The sequence below is a fragment of the Pongo abelii genome, chromosome 12, assembly GCF_028885655.2.
Source record: "Pongo abelii isolate AG06213 chromosome 12, NHGRI_mPonAbe1-v2.0_pri, whole genome shotgun sequence".
Lineage (NCBI taxonomy): Eukaryota > Metazoa > Chordata > Mammalia > Primates > Hominidae > Pongo > Pongo abelii.
In genome coordinates, this window is record NC_071997.2 from 64,240,888 (window position 1) to 64,253,611 (window position 12,724).

The following is a 12,724-nucleotide window of genomic DNA, read 5'->3' on the forward strand; positions in this document are numbered from 1 at the left end:
CATTGTTACATCATTTTGCTTTATAAATGCTTAATTAGTAGTTTTAATTCACTTTGTTTCTTTAATGTTCACCATATCTTTAGCTAAGCCTTTTGGAATTATTGACTTTACCACATTTTCATTAAGCCTACCCTCCCCCACCTCCATTGAAGAGAACGCAGCCACCTAAAACATTCACAATATGTAAAGTATATGTGATTTCAGGGGATCATGGAGAGTCACTTATTTGGAATATTAAGTTAAGAAAATTAAGGTTTTTTTTTTTATTTAGTTTAGAAAATTTTTAGAAGTCGCTCTTAGAACACTTGTATTTGGTAATAGAATCAACAACAATAAATACCTGTATTTTATTAAATCAAAGATGTCGTCGATACCACTGATGCTGTGCCATTCAAGAAAACGGAGCCAACTAAAACACTCGTAATATGTAAAATTTATGTGATTTCAAGTGATCATGGAGAGTCACTTGTTTGGAATATTACGTTGAGAAAATTAAGCGTTTTTTGTTGTTGTTGTTTCCAGTTTTTTTTTTTTTTTTTTTGAGGCGGAGTCTTGCTCTGTCACCCAGGCGGGAGTGCAGTGTCATGATCTCGGCTCACTTGCAACCTCGGCCTCCCGGGTTCAAGCAATTCTTCTGCCTCAGTCTCCCGAGTAGCTGGGATTACAGGCATGCACCACCATGTCCTGCTAATTTTTGTATTTTTAGTAGAGATGGGGTTTCACCATGTTGGCCAGGTTGGTCTCGAACTCCTGACCTCAGGTGATCCACCCGCCTCAGCCTCCCAAAGTGTTGGGATTAGACGTGAGCCACTGCACCCAGCCCCAATGTTTTATAGAACAATGGGATGTAATTATGAAAGTAAAAATTAAATTGAACTTTTAAAAAGTTTATATCTGCTTTTTTTTAATTTGCAAAGAAAAAATGGAAAATTTGTGGAAATCTCTCCTAGGACACTTGTGTTTGGTAATATAATAGAATCAACAACAATAAACACCTGTATTTCATTAAATCTAAGGTGTCATTGATACCACTGATGCTAGGCTGGTATGATGAAACTGTGATAAAATGCTTTTTTTCATCACTATTTGCTTTATATTAATTGAGTGTTCTTTTAATTTTATTTACACATAGATTTTTTTTCCATTATGTATCACTTGTGTGCATCCTTAAAAAGAAAAACATAAACAGGAGACTATTATTCTAGGTAAAGTAACTCAGGAATGGAAAACCAAACATTGTATGTTCTCATAAGTGGGAGCTAAGCTATGAGGATGCAGAGGCATAAGAATGACACAGTGGGCTTTGGGGACTCAGGGGGAAAGATGGGAAGGGTGTGAGGGACAAAAGACTACAAATCAGGTTCAGTGTATACTGCTCGGGTGATGGGTGCACCAAAATCTCACAGATCACCACTAAAGAACCTATTCACGTAACCAAATACCACCTGTTCCCCCCAAACTTATGGAAATAAAAAAATTAAAGAAAAATTTATACAAAGTAAATTTGGTGTGCTATTCCCTAGATTCCTTCATATTCAGAGTTTAATTCTTCTAAATCACTTTTTGAATTCAGAGCCATCAGTGTTCATGGTTTTCCTTATAATATTGTCCTTTGTGCATAAAAGTGTTTGTGATGTAGCATTTCTTTAAAACATGTTCCACTATTGCCTTCAGGGTTTTCTTTCAATTCACTGACACTTCTTCAGCATGTTCTTGTGTATACATACATGCAGGCAATGACAACTGTCAAGACCACAGCCTGGCTGACCACGATTATTTCAGTTGCCTATTGCTGTATAACAAACCACTGCAGACCTTCATATCTTAAACACTATCATTTATTTTGCTTAGGAGTCTATGATTTGGGCAGGGTTCAGCAAAGAAGGCTCATCTATGCTCCATATAGCATGAGGCAGGCAGCTCTACTAAAGGCTGGTGGACCTGCTTCCAAGATGGCACTCACTCATATTACTTGCAAGTTGGTGCTGGCTGTTAGCTGGGACCTCAACCAGATCTGAGAAGCAAGGGCTGAGCTCATCACATGGCATAGGGTTCCTGAGCATGGTGGCCAGGTTCCAAGGGTGAGCATCCCAAGAGAAGAGCAGGCAGAAGCTATCTTGTTTTTTTAATGACCTAGCTTCATAATTTACTTAGCAGTCACTTTGCCACACTCTATTAGTTGAGGCAATCACAACCTCCTATCCCAAGTTCAAGGGCAGAGGACATACATTCTACTTCCTTTTTCTTTCTCTGTGTGTGTGTGTGTGACAAGGTCTTATTCCGTTGCTCTGTTGCCCAGGCTGGAGTGCAGTGGCACCATCATTGCTCACTGCAGCCTCAACCTCCTGGGCTTAAAGAATCCTCCCACCTCAGCTACCAGAATAGCTAGGACTACAGGTGTGTGCTGCCACACCCAGCTAAATTTTTAAAATTCTTTGTGGAGATGAAGTAAATTCTACTTTTTGATGGGGTCTTGGCTAGGTTCTGAAAGAGCATGTGAGCTGGGTGTGTGGCTCACGCCTATAATCCCAGCACTTTAGGAGGCCAAGGCAGGTGGATCACCTGAGGTCAGGAATTTGAGACCAGCCTGGCCAACATGGTGAAACCCTGTCTCTACTAAAAATACAAAAATTATCCGGGCGTGGTCATACACCCCTGTAATCCCAGTTACTTGGGAGGCTGAGGTGGGAGAGTTGCTTGAACCTGGGAGGCAGAGCGTGCAGTGAGCTGAGATCGTGCCACTGGACTCCAGCCTGTGCGACAGAGTGAGACCCCTGTCTCAAAAAACAGAAAAAAAAAAAAAAAAAAAAAAAAAAAAAAGCATGTGAGACTTGAAATACTGTGGCTAGTTTTGGAAAAGACAATCTGGTGCAGTGATTATAAGACGCATCCTAATTTCGAAGATGCATAAATGGGCAGAAGGATGTGCTCATTCGAATTGATGAAATACACTGCTTCAAATGCAGATACTCCTATCCCATCTATGTACACCCTTCTCTGCCCCTAATTTATTGCAGACATGACTAATCAATCATGCTACTCATTCTTCCTGAGCCTCACAAGCTTTATCACACTCTGCTAGGAGCCACTACCAACTGCTGGCAAGTGAGATAAAATGGGTTTACTCTCCTGAATCTAGAGAGTGATGCCCTGTGAAAAACAGGTAGCCTCCTGGACCAGGAGTCATTGGACACTCCTCTCCCCTAATCCGTGGATTTGTGTTTCAGTATGCCAAGAAATGATGAGGCTCTCCAGCACTAGACCATGTAAACCAAACTGATGCAAAAACCAAAATGGTGCATCATTCATATGTAGTGAGGGATGAACCCTTAGGTGCAAAAATGCCTAGGTTTGCCAAATGAGAACCTTCTTCATGTCCGTTTATCTGAGGTTCTGTGTAATTGTTTTGAAGTCTTTCTGTGAGAGTGGAATTAGAGACAGGTGTTGACAGTATTTAAAATAATGCATCCAGGCCTTAGTGAAGCCTAAAAAAAAAAAACCGTCTCAGAACCCTGAAGCTCTAGGCTATTGTGCAATTTTTACTGCAAATATGTTTCCATTCTTTAACTTACAGCACTTTGCTAGGTGTGGTGGTAAATTATAGAGTGTTTTAGTAAGGGATTTCTGGAATAATTCTCATGGGGTGGCCTGGAACCTTCCAGGGAAATGCTACTTTGTAATTACATTTTTTTTTTCCTTTGGCCACCAGACTGTCCTCTAAAGTAAGTGAAACATGCAGGCTTCGGATATGAAGCTGGCTTGTGCAACCTGATTATAACATAGCAATCTGCAATCAGGCACTATGGCTCGTTTGAAAAATATGTGGGCAATTGGCTTTTAGCTAGGTTTTTGTTGCTGTTGTTATTATTTAGTTTTTATTTCATAATCATAAACTTAACTCTGCAATCCAGCTAGGCATGGAAGAGAATAAGGAAAGTATGGAACTGCAGCGGGGGCGCAAAGATTCTAGGGTACTACGAGCAAATGGGGTGGAGGGGTGCTCTCCTGAGCTACAGAAGGAATGGTCTGGTGGTTAAGACAAAACACAAGTCAAACTGATCAGAGCTGTCCACAGTCAGCAGTGGTGATCTTGCTGATCTTGCCATTCCTGGACCCAAAGCGCTCCATGGCCTCCACAATATTCATGCCTTCTTTCACCTTGCCATAGACTACATGCTTGCCATCCAACCACTCAGTCTTGGCAGTGCAGATGAAAAACTAGGAACTGTCTGTGTTGAGTCCAGCATTTGCTATGGACAAGATGCCAGGACCTGTATGCTTCAGGATGAAGTTCTCATCATCAAATTTCTCCCCATAGACGGACCAGTGCCATTATGGTGTGTGAAGTCACCACCCTGACACATAAACCCTGGAATAATTGTGTGAAAGCAGGCACCCTTATACCCAAATCCTTTCTCTCCAGTGCTCAGAGCACAGAAGTTTTCTGCTGTCTTTGGAATCTTGTCTGCAAACAGCTCGATGGAGATGCGGCCCAAGGGCTCACTGGATGGTGATTTTGAAGAACACCGTGGAGTTGACCACGCTGGTAGTACAGGGCTTCCGGTGGCGTCGGCATCTGCTAGCTATGTTTTTTAAAAGGCAGGTTGGTTACACTTACCCAGGAAACTTCTATCTCTGAATGTCTGGCCACTCTCACTGTGTTGTGGAGCCCTACCTCCCTGCTTTGGATGAGACTAGACTGCCAGGCGCCATTCTCAGGGCCATACCCAGCAGTCCCAATGAAACAGGGCTTAATGCTGCTCTGAGAGCTTGGGGGCACTGGGCCCATGCTGCACTCAGACTTATCAGGACCTGCTGACAGAAGTCCTGTCCCTTGTCCAACCAGCTGAGGACTCAGGGCTGCTAGGACAATGTCCTCTATTATTCCACCCTAAGTACCTGCATATTGCCTGGAGTGGTGAGAAATTCTTTGCTCATCCATTTTCCCTACTGGGTCTAGGATGAACAAATGGCAGTATGAAAACTCTGTGAATCTTTGTCACTGTGTAGGGATCTAGAGGCTAAACCCTTGTCCTCAACCCCAGAACCAGAAAAATGGTTATTAATCAGAACAGCACAGTGAAAGCAGATGCAGATTATCCTCGCAGTGCATGGCCATTAATGCAGTAGAGGAAGCAGATGCAGATTATCCTCAGTGCCATGGCCATTAATGCAGTTGTCCATAGGTTTTGTATATTTTACATCAAACATCAAGCTTGAATGAAGGAACAGGATTTTGACTTTGTGTTTTTAACTTAAAGCATAAGAGGAGATTCTAGGTAAAAGGGCTGTGACCAAATACAGCTGCATTTATACAGTCATGGTGGAGCAATTTTATGAAGGATTCTTTAACAACTGAACTTTGCTTATAGTGTTCTGATCCAACTCTATCCCTAAGCCAACTTAAAACCAGATCACTCAGCAATACCGTTTATACAACACTTTTTTATTTTAATTGAGGCTGAGTCTTGCTCTGTCACCCAGGAAGAGTGCAGTGGCGTGATCTTGGCTCACCGCAACCTCCGCCTCCTGGGTTCAAGCACTTCTCCCACCTCAGCCTCCGAAGTAGCTGGGATTACAGGCGTGTGCCACCACGCACAGCTAATTTTTTTTATTTTTAGTAGGGATGGGGTTTCGCCATGTTGGCCAGGCTGGTCTTGAACTCCTCACCTCAAGTGATCTGCCTGCCTCGGCCTCCCAAAGTGCTGGGATTATAGGCATGAGCCACTGCCTGTGGCCCCTTAATACAACATTTAATAAATGTTGGGCCAGGCACAGTGGCTTACGCTTGTAATCCTAGCACTTTGGGAGGCCAGGAGTTCAAGACCAACCTGGGCAACATAGTGAGACACTGTCTCTACAGAAAATTTTTTTTTTTAAATTAGCTGGGTGTGGTAGCACAGCCTGTTGTCCCAGCTGCTTGGGAGGCTGAGGCAGGAGGATCACTTGAGCCAAGGAGGTTGAAGCTGCAGTGAGTGGTGACTGTGTTACTGCACTCCAGCCTGGGCAAAATGAGAGACCGTGTCTCAAAAATAAATAAATAAATAAATAAATAAATAAATAAATAAATAAAAGCAAATGTTGGTTGGTGGTTAAAATGATAAAATAACGATTAAAACAAGTAATCAGAAAAAAAAGTCCATCTTACCTCTGGCCTGTTTTTTGAAGGTGGTGTTGATTAGGGTTAGGTTCAGCTGCAGGTAACTGAAAACCCAAAATAAAGATTACGCCTCATCCAGAGTGCCTGTTCCAGTTGAACCATCACATCCACGTTCCAAACATCAGAAAAGTAGGAAAAGTAAGAAAAAGAACATCTTGCCACTTTGAAGAGCACTTTTGCTTGTACCCATTGGTCATGATTTGGTCCTGTGTTCACACCTATCACAGTGAGACCGAGAAGGATAAACCTGATTGTGTGCAGTGTTATACCCGGCTACCATTTGGGAGTTCTGGTCCTGAGGAAGCAGGGAAATGGATGTTGGGAGGTGTAACTGGATTCTGCCGCCCTGACAGAGCCGTCAAGCACGGCCTCCCTAGCTGCGTCCTCCCAACGCGACCAATGCATGCTTCCTTAGGCCAGATCTGGGTCTTGGCACCCAATACTCCCTTTTGGCAATTGTTATCTTCTCCATCAGCTGTTGTAAACCAGACACCATGGAATCCCTTGGTTTTTTAAGTTACTTTTATTATCTTTTATGTGCACCAATGCAAGCCCAGCCCAGTACAAAAATAGGAAAGGAAAACTTCCCCCTACACACTCAAATTGATCTTCATACTACATTTCTTTTCTTGGGAATTTATTTTTACTTAATAATAACTTCTTTCGAATCTCAAATACCTTTTCCACTCAGGGGCAGTACAAAGTCACGCGCAGTAGAACATGAACGGCGCAGCTTACCTCATGCGTGTCCATAAACTCACCAAAGGAGCTTGAAGGGAGAACAGTGTCTTCATGATCCGGCGTGTCTTGGTACCTGCTTAAAATCACTTTTGCTTGTGGTTTAGCTGGATACACTTTGCATATATACATGAAAAATAATTTTTTTTTCTGGGAATGTCTAAGGACTATCCAACACACAAAAATTATTTCATCCTTTTCTGAATGAGAACAGCCCGAAAGTTTCTGGCAAATACTCAGGGTTCGTGAGATATGGAATTCAATTATGTCGTGGTACATAAGGTCCGCCTCTTCACGACTTTCAGTGGATTTTCTTCCCCTGGGAAGGAGGCCCCTCCGCCGCGCGTTCCGAATCCCAGGCCGTCGTTGTAACTGAAGACCCTGTGGTGCGCTGCCCCCTTGTGGGAGATGTGGGCATTGCAGACCTTTCAACACAAGGGAACGGAATTTGTCTTTCAAATGCAGCTGGAAAAATCTATCCTATTTAATTCCCAGGAGGCACGCAAGCCAAACTGGACCTTGAGAAAGACATTATCTTACAGAAATGTCTTCCAAAAATGTGATTGTGTTTATGAAGAAAACCCACTTTGTATATAACAACACTGCATAGCATGCCTATGCTTGTTTTTACAGAATGGGTTTTTTAACCAAAAGTGGGATCATTAGCTTTATTATAGATTCAGTCTTACTGGTAGCATCACAAGGCTAACTTCCAAGAGAAAATATTTGGCTTTTTATAAAGTGAGGAATTATTTTGTAAAGTAAATAGTACATGCCTCTTTCTCCTACCAACCGTTTATTCTGTAAGTTCTGATTTTAATGAAGTATTTCTCAGAGTAAGGACTTCTTTATACCATCACTTAACTTCCTGCAGGAATTCTAGAATTTCTCTCCGTCTTCTTTGCACCAGATCCACTGTTCTGTTTTGTTTTGTTTTGTTTTGTTTGAGACAGAGTTTTGCTCTTGTTGCCCAGGCTGGAGTGCAATGGCACGATCTCAGCTCACTGCAACCTCCGCCTCCTGGGTTCAAGTGATTCTCCTGACTCAGCCTCCCAAGTAGCTGAGATTACAGGCGCCCGCCACCACGCCCGGCTAATTTTTGTATTTTTAGTAGAGACGGGGTTTCTCCATGTTGATCAGGCTGGTCTCGAACTCCCGACCTCAAGTGATCCGCCTGCTTCGGCCTCCCAAAGTGCTGGGATTACAGGCATGAACCACTGTGCCCAGCCATATAGCCTCTGTTTTTAAAAGCCATTTCTGCACTACCGAGTTAGTGAGTAGCAGCCCTCCACCTGCCCACCTTTGGCGTATGGACCATGCAGCTAAAAGAAGCAACACAAAATAAACTGTGGTCAAAAGAGACTCGCAGTTCTCCCTCACACCAGAGGCTGAAGACACTCACACTTCCTCCTTTTAAGTCTTCAACTTTTCTTCTTTATGACACCCAAGGCTTTCATAGCCAGTCAGAACGTCAGTGCCAGAAGAGGCCTTCGAGACCTCTGCACTCAATTTCTGCATTTGAAGACAGACCCAGGCCCTCATCTCCTGACCCCTCATCCAGTGCTATTCTCCTGCACCTCCGTGAGGAGTTGCTCAACACTCTAATCCCTCCGAGAAGCCCCGGGTACCTCTAAATTTAACATGCCAGAAACCGAGAACTCTATGCAAACAACACCACTGCTCAGAGGTGATAAGGGTAAGCAAATAAACCACCAGGGAGAAACAGAAGCAGAGTTTTGGCTCTCACCACCCTGTAGATAAACAAGTGTTTGATCTGGGCTGAGCACATTCCTTATCTGGTGAGAGATAACATTCACACTCAGAGGGAGTCTGTGCTTGCAGCCAACAGGTTTGGAACCCTATTGAGTGCTGACCTGGCCGCACACGGACTGAACTAGGGCTCAGAAATGATGGACCAGGGGAAATTTTGTTGCCACCCAGGGGGAAAGAGAGGGTCTTCCTGCACTCCTAAGAGCTCACAGGCTAAAGGGCCCTAAGAAAACAGACACAGAAGACACAGAAGCCTCAGCTAGGGGGAATCCTGATGGCCGCAGTCCCCACTAATCCACTATGGGCCACTTAGGGCTTGTTATGAATTTTCCAATCTGCTCCATAAAGCTTCCTAGGAAGAATGTCAGAAGCCTTATTCTCTTGCTCACTGTTGAGGCTATGGAAGCTAAAGAAAGCAGTATATGCCAGGTGTGGTGGCTCACACCTGTAATCCCATCACTTTTCGAGGCCAAGGCAGGTGGATCAATTGAGGCCAGGAGTTTGAGACCAGCCTGGCCAACATGGTGAAACCCCATCTCTATTAAAATACAAAAAATTAGCTGCATGTGGTGGCATGCATCTGTAGTCCCAGCTACTCAGGAAGCTGAGGCAGGAGAATCGCTTGAACCTGGGAGGCAGAGGTTGCAGTGAGCCGAGATCACGCCACTGCATTCCAGCCTGGGTGACAGAGTGAGACTCCATCTCCAAAAAAAAAGAAAAAAGAAAGAAAGAAAAAAAGACAGTGAAGAGCAAACTTGGAGGGAAACCAGTGGCGTGTCTCTAGAGTCTTGATCAGGATCACCTTTATAAAGATGATAATGTTGACAATAATAATAATAATAATAGCTGCTAATATTTGTGGAGCGCTTACTATATTGTTTCTCACATGTTGTATTTTTAAATCCCCACCACATTACTCTGGGGTAAATACTATTGTTTGTTGTTGTTGTTGTTGTTTTGAGATGGAGTCACTCTGTTGCCCAGGCTGGAGTGCAGTGGCATGATCTCGGCTCACTGCAACCTCCACCACCCGGGTTCAAGCGATTCTCCTGCCTCAGCCTCCCGAGTAGCTGGGATTACAGGCGCCAGCCACCATGTCTGGCTAATTTTTGTATTTTTAGTAGAGATGGGGTTTCACCATGTTAGCCAGGCTGGTCTTGAACTCCTAACCTCAGATGATCCACCTGCCTTGGCCTCCCAAAGTCCTGGGATTACAGGCGTGATAATAAACTCTTAACCTCACCATTTTTGTATATAAGTGGAGGTTGTCAGAGCACTTTTTTCATCCATTTTGCTACTTGGACTTAAGGATGAAAGTCCTATTACAAACTGTTGTCACAGTGAATGTTGGCATTGGGAAGGGTGTGGGGAGAACAGGGAGAGAGCACAGGAGCCTGAAAGGGGAGGAGGGGGAAGGGATTTCCACACACTCTCGCCACAGCCTGTTACCGTCTCCACGGCAGCAGAACATCAGGTTGCCTCCCCATGCCTACTCTCCCCTCCCACCTCAACAGCAGGAGCCCATTTTAATCACAGCACATAATAAAGACTATATTTCCCAGTGTCCCTATCAGCAAGGTGTGGACACTGTGGAGCATGAGGGTGCGCCTGTGGTCCAGAGGGGGTAAAATCAAAAGCATAAGGAGTCTGGCCCTGGTGATTTGGGAGCCACCATACCTGCCCTAGGCTGTTTACCTAGATGACTTTGACAGTCGACAAAAATACTTGTTTCTTGTTTGGGCCAATGAGAGGTTAGGGCTTTCCCTTGTATGCATGAATGAATGTCTTGGTACATTTTGTGATGCTATAAAAGAATGCCTGAGGCTGGGTAATTTATAAAAGAAAGACGTTTATTTAGCTCACAGTGCTGCAGGCTGAGAAGTTCGAGGGCACAGCCCCAGCTTCTGGTGAGGGCCCTCACTCATGCTGCCTCACAAGATGGTGGAGAAGGTCAAAGGGGAAGCAGACATGAGAGAAGAGAGGGAAAGCCAAAGGGCTCCTGACTGTATAACAACCCACTCTCGGGGGAATGAATCCATCCCCACGAGAACTAATTCAGTCTCACAAGAGATAGAGCTCACTACTGGAAGAACAGCACCAAGCCATTTATGAGGGATCCACCGCTATCACTCAAACACTTCCCACTAGACCCCATGCCCCAAGAGCACTGCATCAGGGCTCAAATTGCAACATGAGCTTTGGTGGTGACAGAACAACCATATCTAAACCATAGCAGAGACCTAATCCAAACTACTAGCTACTAACTTGTAAAAATTTTTACAGAGGGGAAACAGGCTCAGTAAAAGTAAGTAACTTTGTCCAAAGACATGCAAATATTACCTGGCAGAATTCGGTTTTGAATCTGTCTGTCTGATCCAAGACTTCATCTTTCCAGCATAGTCTATACTAACAAATGTAATTGGACATGCGTGTATGTGGTGCTTTATAATTTGGAAATATTTTCTCATATATTATGCAATGTGTACAGTTTGGAATCTTTTGGCTGCAAGCAATAAAAATAGACTGTGAATAACTTATATGAAAGAGGACTCTTAGGAAGATTTAGGGTAGCAAATTAGACAGGCATCAATTAGAGAAGCAAAGCACTAGGGATTTCTTTCTTTCTTTTTTTTTTTCAGACAGAGTCTTGCTTCTTCGCCCAGGCTGGAATGCAATGGCGCCATCTTGGCTCACTGCAACCTCCGCCTCCCAGGTTCAAGCAATTCTCCTGCCTCAGCCTCCCAAGTAGCTGTGATTACAGGCACGTGCCAGCACCCCTAGTTAATTTTTATATTTTTAGTAGAGATGGGGTTTCACCATGTTGGCCAGGCTGGTCTCAAACTCCTGACCTCAAGTGATCTGCCTGCCTCGGCCTCCCAAAGTGCTAGGATTACAGGTGTGAGCCACCGCACCCGGCCTCTCTCTTTTTTTTATTTTTTAATAACATAATGGGTTTATATTTACTATAGTACTTCTCATCAGGAGGATGTTACTCAGTTAATATAAAGTTGTTTTCTTAACATTAAATCTCTTTTCTGTGTCAATGTCTATATTGTTTTTTGTGTTTTTATTATTTTATTTATTTATTTATTTATTTATTTATTTATTTATTTATTTATTTTGAGACTGAATCTTGCTCTGTAGCCCAGGCTGGAGTGGTGCAGTGGTGCAATCTCAGCTCACTGCAACCTCCACCTCCCGGGTCTGGGTCCCAGTTCAAGCAATTCTCCTGCCTCAGCCTCCCGAGTAGCTGGGATTACAGGCATGCACCACCATGCCCAGCTAATTTTTGTATTTTTAGTAGAGACGGGGTTTCACCATGTTGGCCAGGCTGGTCTTGAACTCTTGACCTCAGGTGATCTGACCTCCTCAGCCTCCCAAAGTGCTGGGATTACAGGCATGAGCCACCGTGCTCAGCCTATAGTGTTTTTTTAATATTAAATCTTTTCTGCATTTCATTTCAATATTAGATACACCAAATACATTTTTCTAAAAGTTTTTCCCCCAGAGATAAAAGTTTCCCTTTTTGGCTGACTATCTGATAAAAAATACAATATTATCTTGAAAGACAACAAAACAAAAATCTAATAAAAATATGGAGAAAAGACTCCTCAACGATTCAGGAGGCAGCGATTGTAACTAACAGTGATGGTTTCCTAAGATTCTAGGCAAGAACTTCCTTCTTCCTATTTCACATGCTTTGAGAATTCTAAAACTATGAAATCTTACTTGTGTCAATTTCAGCCATCTTACCTCTTTGACTTCCTTTCTAAACGGCAAATACAAATTATAGGCTGCATTTTTCAGTGCATTATTTGTTGTAAAGAAAACTTTTTTTAAATTTTTATATATGTATCTGTTTGTTCCCATTTCATGGAAACAATGAAGAATGTAAAACTCCCTTATTTACTGATTCTTGGAAACTGTCAGATACCAAAGCTCAGGTTTAGCCTCAATAGCACAAAGGTTTTCAGGGTGAGGTTTGATTCAGTAAGCCCTTCAAAGTCACATCTGTCCCTATCTCTTTTCTGCATATACCTTCAAGCAAGCACAAAT